The following is a 7,623-nucleotide window of genomic DNA, read 5'->3' on the forward strand; positions in this document are numbered from 1 at the left end:
TGTAAGGATTAAGTCTTCTCTCCACACATCTGAGGAGTAGAGAGGAGGAGGTGACCATACAGCTGTTGACAGAGAGAACATATCCCTAAAGTCTGTGCAGCGGTCTTCCAGCCAGGGATGGGTAATCCCACTGTGGACTACACCTTCTTTGCTAAAGAGTCTATCAAGTACTTTACTATAACTACATTTGCAATATGTTTTCCCACCATTGTACATGCCCACAAAGATAGAAAGTTTGCCATTTATCTCTTCAAATCTTATACTTATCATATAGCCCGAACCATAAAAGACACTTAATAATCACTATATTCAGTACATGTGGCAAAATTCAGACTATGCTGCATGTGGCCCTGGGAAGAAAGAATCATTTATTCTGACTCTCTTGAAGGCATAAAGCATACGAGAGTTACTTCCCTATACCAATGTAGTAAGACTCACGCAGATAAAAGGACTATGATGCCATTCACTTTTTCTGATTTGGAAGCTCTTGTGGCATCAAAATGTCACCTCTGAACTCTTTGCATTAATCATTAGTAGCCTCTTCCCAAAGAAAATGTTTATCGTGGGGCAAGAACACAGTGATACACCATAAACTATGAATTTCTATAGACTTATTAACTCTGACATTATCAGATCAGCTGGAATAAAATATGTGCCTGGGACACAGGCTGTCTAGGTTAGGAGAGGGAACTTCTTTGATATTGATCCTCTGTGTAAGGAGAAATATAAAGAAAGCAGTGGTGTGTGTGTGTGTGTGTGTGTGTGTGTGTGTGTGTGTGTGTGTAGTGCATGTGCACATGGGGAGACAAAGGGTAGATGTCAAAGGCCCCACTTTAATACTCTGCAAGTTATTCCCTTGAGATAGGATCTCTCATAACCTAGAGTTAGGGTAGATACAAGCAACCCCCAAGGATCCTCTTGGCTCTGCACACAAAAGTCCAGCACTAAAGTCAGTTGCTTCTTACATGAGTTCTGGTGATTTTAATTCAGTTCTTGTTGCTAAGGCAGTAAGCACTTACTTCTTACCCACTGCATCTTCCTAGCACAGAAGGAGCAACTCTGTGGTGCTGCAATTTAAGAAGACGGAACTTGGCTAAGGTGGGCTAATCTGGGCAGCATATCTCAGAAATGCAGCTTGAGCACCAGGAAAAAGTAAGAGGAAAGGTTTTCTGATGTTTAAAAGTTTTACATGCAACTCTGTTTTGGGAAATCTTTTTAACAAAAGCCAGGACACTCAGATTTCAACACCAACAGCTCTGATACAGTTAGTTTCAGATGTCAAGTTGACATACCTATGGAAAAGGAAAGCGTATCTGAGGCATTACCTCCACAGTGCTTAAAAGGTATTTGAGGGGATATTATCTTGATTATTGATAGAGATTATTGATAATTGATAGAGAAGAGTCCAGACCATTGTGGGTGTTCACTAGACTTCCATTTTCTACAGTATTAAAATGGCATACATTAGCTGAGCAGGCAATATGCACAAAGACTTTTGTTTGAGACTGTTTCAGTGCCCAAAAGGTAAGGATTAGAAGTATTTGTAAGGATTAAGTCTTCTCCCCACACATCTGAGGAGTAGAGAAGAGAAGGTGACCATACAGCTGTTGACAGAGAGAACATATCCCTAAAGTCTGTGCAGCAGTCTTCCAGCCAGGGATGGGTAATCCCACTGTGGACTACACCTTCTTTGCTAATGAGTCTACCAAATACGTTATTATAACTACATTTGCAATATGTTTCCCACTATTGTACATGCCCACAAAGACAGAAAGTTTGCCCTGTTTATCTCTTCAAATAAGGAGATTTTTTTTATTTGAAGAGATAAACAGGCATATCTCTGGGCATATCTGTCTATGGTTTTTGTTTTCGTTATTTTGCCTTTATAAGGATGCTTTTTTGTTAATTATTTACCTTAATAGTCTCAGAAAGAAGAACAGATTATTCACTCAGTTCAACATGATTTGCAGTTGGCAAAATCTAATGAAGCAAGTGTTCTCATTGATAAGGTTTTCCTTTGGGTGCTTTTAATACTTAGCCATCTAACATTTTGAACATAGTCCAGAACAATGCTGCAGCAGCCACCCCCCCCTGGTTTACTACCAGACCCACCTCCTTTCATTATGGAAATACCTTCATTAAATTTGATTACCAGAGGACAGGTTCCCTGGAGCCCATAGCCATGAGGTCAGTGCACAAAAGAAAACTGAAAGTAAAACTCTGATAATTTACTAATCTAAGGAAACAAAACCTTCTAGTATATAAATCCAGTTACAAGTGCACTAGTAGGTCTGTGTGAGGCTCTGGCGGAGTTACTGAGAACAGCCAGACATAAGCAGAAAGGGTGCACCTAGTTCAGAAAGGGTCTCAGAAGCCAAACGCGTTCTCTCTGCTGTAGGCCACATACAAGAATCCATCTTCATCTTTTTCCTTCTTGTAAAGCTGTCCCATAGCTAGACTGGACTGTGGGACTGCCTTGTACACAGACAAGAAGTTGGCCTTCTCGGAAGGAAGTTGGATCCTTTTTCTGATGGTTCACCTGAACTGAGCCACAGCCATGTCAGATGGGACCAAGTACTTCCTCTTGTCAATGTCAACAATCTGAGAGCTGGAGACCTTTTCCATGATCACCAGAATCCAGTGGGGGTACTTCACTCTGATCTTCATGGATTCCATGCATTTGTGTTCTAGTGAGTGGTCTTCCTTAAACACCCAGTTCATGGAGACAGGAAGCAACAGAGCCAGCACTTTGAGGCACATACATCCGCGAATCAACCACATAGCTAGCTGACCCTGAGCCTGGGAGCAAGCTAGTAAACAGTGTTCCTCAGTTGTCTGTGCTTCAGTTCCTGCTTTGGGTTCCTGCATTTACTTCCTGACGATGGACATTAGCCTGTAAGGTTAAATAAGTGCTTTGCTTTCTAACTTGCTGTTGGTCATATGTTTATCACAGAATCATAAAAGCAAACCAGCAAAGATCTGTAAAACACAGCAGGCATTAGAAGAATGTAGTTGGGAAACATGGTTGAGATGGATCTGTTCAAGGCGGCTGTCGGTACCTAGTGAGTATCTGAAAGCTGGAGTTGAGGATGGTTTTGAAGAATACAGAAGCATGTGAGACACCGCCCTTCCCCCTAGAGATCTCACTGTATCCGTATGAAGACTTCATAACAGAATATCAAACCAACCACTTCTTTTTGCCTTGTGTTTAAAACATACCAGTCTTTGCTCAGTCAATAACGCAGACCATCTGCCTTCCCGACACTTGTCAGAGAGAAGAACCACACATTGTCAGCTTTTGAGCACTTACCAGAATCCAACCCAAGAGAAAAGATGTTCATGGAAGATGGTTTCTAAGGAATGGTTTTCTTCGCAATTTCTCAATCTCTCTCTCTCTCTCTCTCTCTCTCTCTCTCTCTCTCTCTTTCTCTCTCTCTCTCTCTCTCCTTCCTTCTTCCTCTCCCTCTCATCCATCCCTCCCTCCCTCCCTCCCTCCCTCCCCTCCCTCCGTCTCTTTTCTCCCAGTATCATCTTACTGGAACTTCAGTGTAAGAAAAACAGAAAATGAAGGTGCCCTAGTTGAAGCAGTCGAAAGACTCTTTCCTCTTTGGTTGAAGACTTCTCCCAACAGCCCCTAAGCAGTATAATTTGGACGTCACATGTCTAGGGGCAATGCTAATTTGGCCCCTTACTCAAGATCCATCTCTACATGCAGTATAATAGCAGCTGTACCTAGACCTCATTTAGTTCAGCACTCACAGAACTGCTTTTTCCAAATTATGCCTTTAGCTTACCCTGAGGGCAAGATCAAGAGCTATTTTTTTTTCTTTTTATACCTTTGAATTGATAGGAAAAAATTTATATGGAGAATCTGTCACTTTGAAATTTTCAAAAAGTAATGGAAAGAATGATCATAGCAGAATAAAAATGAATGCCCAAGCCCGGTTGATCAGGCTGTGAAATTAGAATAATTTGGAAATGCTAGAGGCTGTAAGCATAAAGGAGCTTGGAAGTTGCTGTGACGGCTTCAGCCCAGGGCCATACCACAGACAACAAGATCAGAACAGTAACAAGATGGCTGTCATTGTGTGGGACATTCATTCTCTGTGCCACGAGGCAGACAGGAGATGATCAGACACCAAGTGGACAGAAAGGTGTGGTGTGGCCAAGGCGGCAGAGGGTATCTGTAGAGGGGGGGGGGTTGTCCTGTAGGGGTCAAGGTGCTTGGACTCTTGGAAGTGGGATGGTTGGAAGTCTCGTGCTTCAGTAAGCTCCTTCCTGACAAAATGCCTCCCAGATGAGAATCTTTTTTTTTAAGAGATTTATTTCATGTATGTGAGTACACTGTCACTGTCTTCAGACACACCAGAGGAGGACATCGGGTCCCCATTATAGATGGTTGTTAGTCACCCTGTGATTGCTGGAAATTGAACTCAGGACCTTTGGAAGAGCAGTCAGTGTTCTTAACCGCTGAGTCATCTTTCCAGCCTTCAGATGAGAATCTTGCTTACATTCCAGGATCCTCCCTGAATGTTCCAGAATAGCCAGATATAGCAATGCTTACATTTGAATGCAAAGAGGATGAGGCAGCTCTCTAGAGGAGTAGATTCGGTATTTCATTTAGTCCTTCAAGGATTCTGGGAGAGAAGTAGAATGGTGGTTCTTGGTTTCATAGAAGAGATACAGGCAGGAAGTTGAGTAACACAGTTCTAGGTTATGGTCAACCATGCAGGTACCCTGATGTCCCATAGAGAGTCATTCACTCAATGTATGCCATTTCTTCATCCATTTGCAGGAGCCTGCATCTCTGCCTATCTATATGTGCTCAAGAAGTGGTAACTATTCAAGCACCCCAATGTTTGCTTTGCTGTAATTAGTAGTCTGTGCACCAACTTTCTCAAATTTTTTGAATTGGATATTGATATTGGTCACTTGGCTCAAAGGGCTATGTGTCATTTTTCCAATGTCTCAATTTTATTCATTTAGCTGCTATCTTGTCTCTCCTTATCCATATTTTATCCACATTAGCACTGTCTTGCATGTTGTCTGAGAGCTTGTTTAATATGCACAGGCCTGTGTGGTCTGCATGTAGATGCCTTTGAGGATGTCTTCCTTGAAGCTTCCTGTCCTCCCATTCTGTATCCTTCTGCCAGCCCTGTGGCCTGTCTCTGCTTTTTTGTCAATGCACTTACATCTGTGTCCCATATATTTTGTGTAAATGTGACCTTTGCAATGTTTTAAGTTGGCCCCTTTTACTAATGAAGAGTGAGTCCTGTTGTTTGTGAAACAGCATGTAATCAGGCATTAAAATGCCCCCACACTGTATAAATAGATAAACATTATATACATAGTGTTATATAGAGAATGTATATATGATATATGTGCATGAATGTATGTGACTATTATCTATGTATCTATCATTTGTCTACTACATGACCTATAATAACCTAATGTTATCTTTCATATTCTATCTATCTATCTATCTATCTATCTATCTATCTATCTATCTATCTATCTCTACCTAATATCTACTCATCCTAACTATATATCCACACACACACATGCATAAACATCACCTTCATATGTAATTCCAAAATGCAGAATAAACTTTCTTCTGAGCAGGAGCCGGAATATGGACTATTTGTGGGTAACACAGTAGTTCTGGTTTACCCAGACCCTAAAAACAGTGACTTCAACAAGGAAGAATAAGGTAGACACGCCAAGTTTCAGAAATAGAAGTGAACTTGGAGGTTACCAAACTCTCATTTTCAGTCAAGAAAATAAACCTTACAGAGTGAATTCATAGTAAACTCACTTCACTGTGAGTTCATAAGTATGTCTCAGTTAAGTCAACCAAGTAGACTAGGTTGGCTGGCCAGCAGACCATTTCTTTGTCTCACCCGCTCTGGAGTTACACATGTGTACCACTTTGTCTGGCTATTTTACATAGATTCTGAGCACCCCTGTGCTGCAAGTTAAACACTTTACTATCATAAGCCATGTCACAGGAAGGATGCAATTATCCAAGGTTTCCTCTCTCAAGGGACTGTCCTTGAGCAGTTTTCCAAGGCCAGGAGACAGTATTGGCATTTTAAGACCTGTGATTCCATAGTCTCCTTCTGAGAAGAAGCCCAAGAGCTGACTTGATTAGTGAGTGCATCTCACAACTGGTCGTTTGAATCTGATTCCTCAGAATGGCTGCTTTGTGCTGCCTTAACACAGTGCATAGGATAGAGGTTGGCCCTCATGCAACTTCGAGGTAGCAATAATTCGTAAGTGCATAACTCTGCATTTAAACTTTGCAAAAAACTTCTTTCTCAATGAGCCTGCTGGTGGGAATTTTCTCCTCTATATAGAGGATAAAGTTAGGTGAGGAAACCTGTAGTGGGAATGGGTTGGCATGGAAAGGGGTGAGGTGAGCAAAAGGCAGACAGCTGGTCTATTCTCATGACCAGGGGGAATTTGAACTGCATAGATAATTTAGCATTTTGACTGAATGGTCTGATCACTACCCAACTTATAAGTACTAAACAATTTATCAGTTTTGCTAAATGAGATGTAGTGCATGAAGACATAGCCAGTGGCTCTTATTTTTGGTGTTTTATCAAAATTTTTTTTTCAAAAAGTAACTCTGGGCTTTGTTCCTGACTTGTGATCTTGGAATCAAACCACTGAAGCCTTTCCAAATGTGAATTACATTGTTGCCCACTGGATGTTTCTAGGGTTGATTAGACCTAAGACCACCTTCTCTGGACTTGTTGATGGGTCTACCCTAAACACATTCATTCATTTTTATTAGATTTGTATTTTACAATATTTTACATTTGTAGAAGTTGTATTTTTCTTTCTCCCTCCTTCCTTCAAAACTTTGGTGTGTTGTTAAAAAAAAGACATGACTGTCCTTGAACATAACCAGCTAAATCATAAATATCATAACCCTCATTAAGGATGTGCCGAGTAGTTTGTGGATCCATCGAAAACTCTTGCTTTATTTATAATTTTGAATGACAAATTGAGTGACTTTCTTCTACACATGAACTCAGGGACTAGAATCCTGGATGGCAGCTCCATTCAGGAAAACAGACACGTAAACAAGTGCCTTGTTCCACAGAGACAACTGGAACAAGGACAGAGAGGGGAGCCCAAGAGAGGTCAGCATGAGCCCTGCCCTGGCAAAGAGGCCAGAGAGGATGTCCCAGAAGAGGTGATTTCTGGAGTAAGTGTCTCCAATTAGTGCTGAGGACATGCTCTGTGCTGTGCACATCATTATGACAAGGATCTGAGTTTAGGATATCCCTACCCTCTGCCTCTAAATTTTTAGTTTCAAAATAGTTCAGTGTTTTCAAAGTTTTAAAACTTCTGTCCATGGGGAGAAATATATTTTACATTGTGATACTTGATATACTAGTGTGTAGACATATGTATTCACATGAATAGCATCTCCAGGCACTATTCTGAAACTTTTACTGACATCTTGTATTCCTTTTGAGACTGACCTTGTGACCAATATTTGAAACATGTATCCCAGGCTGGCCTTTAGTTTTCTTTGTAGTCAAGGCTGACTTCAAATCTCTGATCCATCCCCTAAATTCAGGGAGTTCTGTGTGTACTCCTCATTTATGG

The 7,623-nt window shown here is 41.1% G+C and overlaps 1 pseudogene; it reads right to left on the reverse strand.

Moving 5' to 3' along the window:
• Window positions 1–2,367: 2,367 nt before the first annotated feature.
• Window positions 2,368–2,721, reverse strand: Gabarapl2-ps1 (GABA type A receptor associated protein like 2, pseudogene 1; annotated as a pseudogene).
• Window positions 2,722–7,623: the final 4,902 nt, after the last annotated feature.

This window comes from Rattus norvegicus, chromosome 13, assembly GCF_021556685.1.
Source record: "Rattus norvegicus strain SHRSP/BbbUtx chromosome 13, alternate assembly SHRSP_T2T, whole genome shotgun sequence".
NCBI classification, from domain to species: domain Eukaryota; kingdom Metazoa; phylum Chordata; class Mammalia; order Rodentia; family Muridae; genus Rattus; species Rattus norvegicus.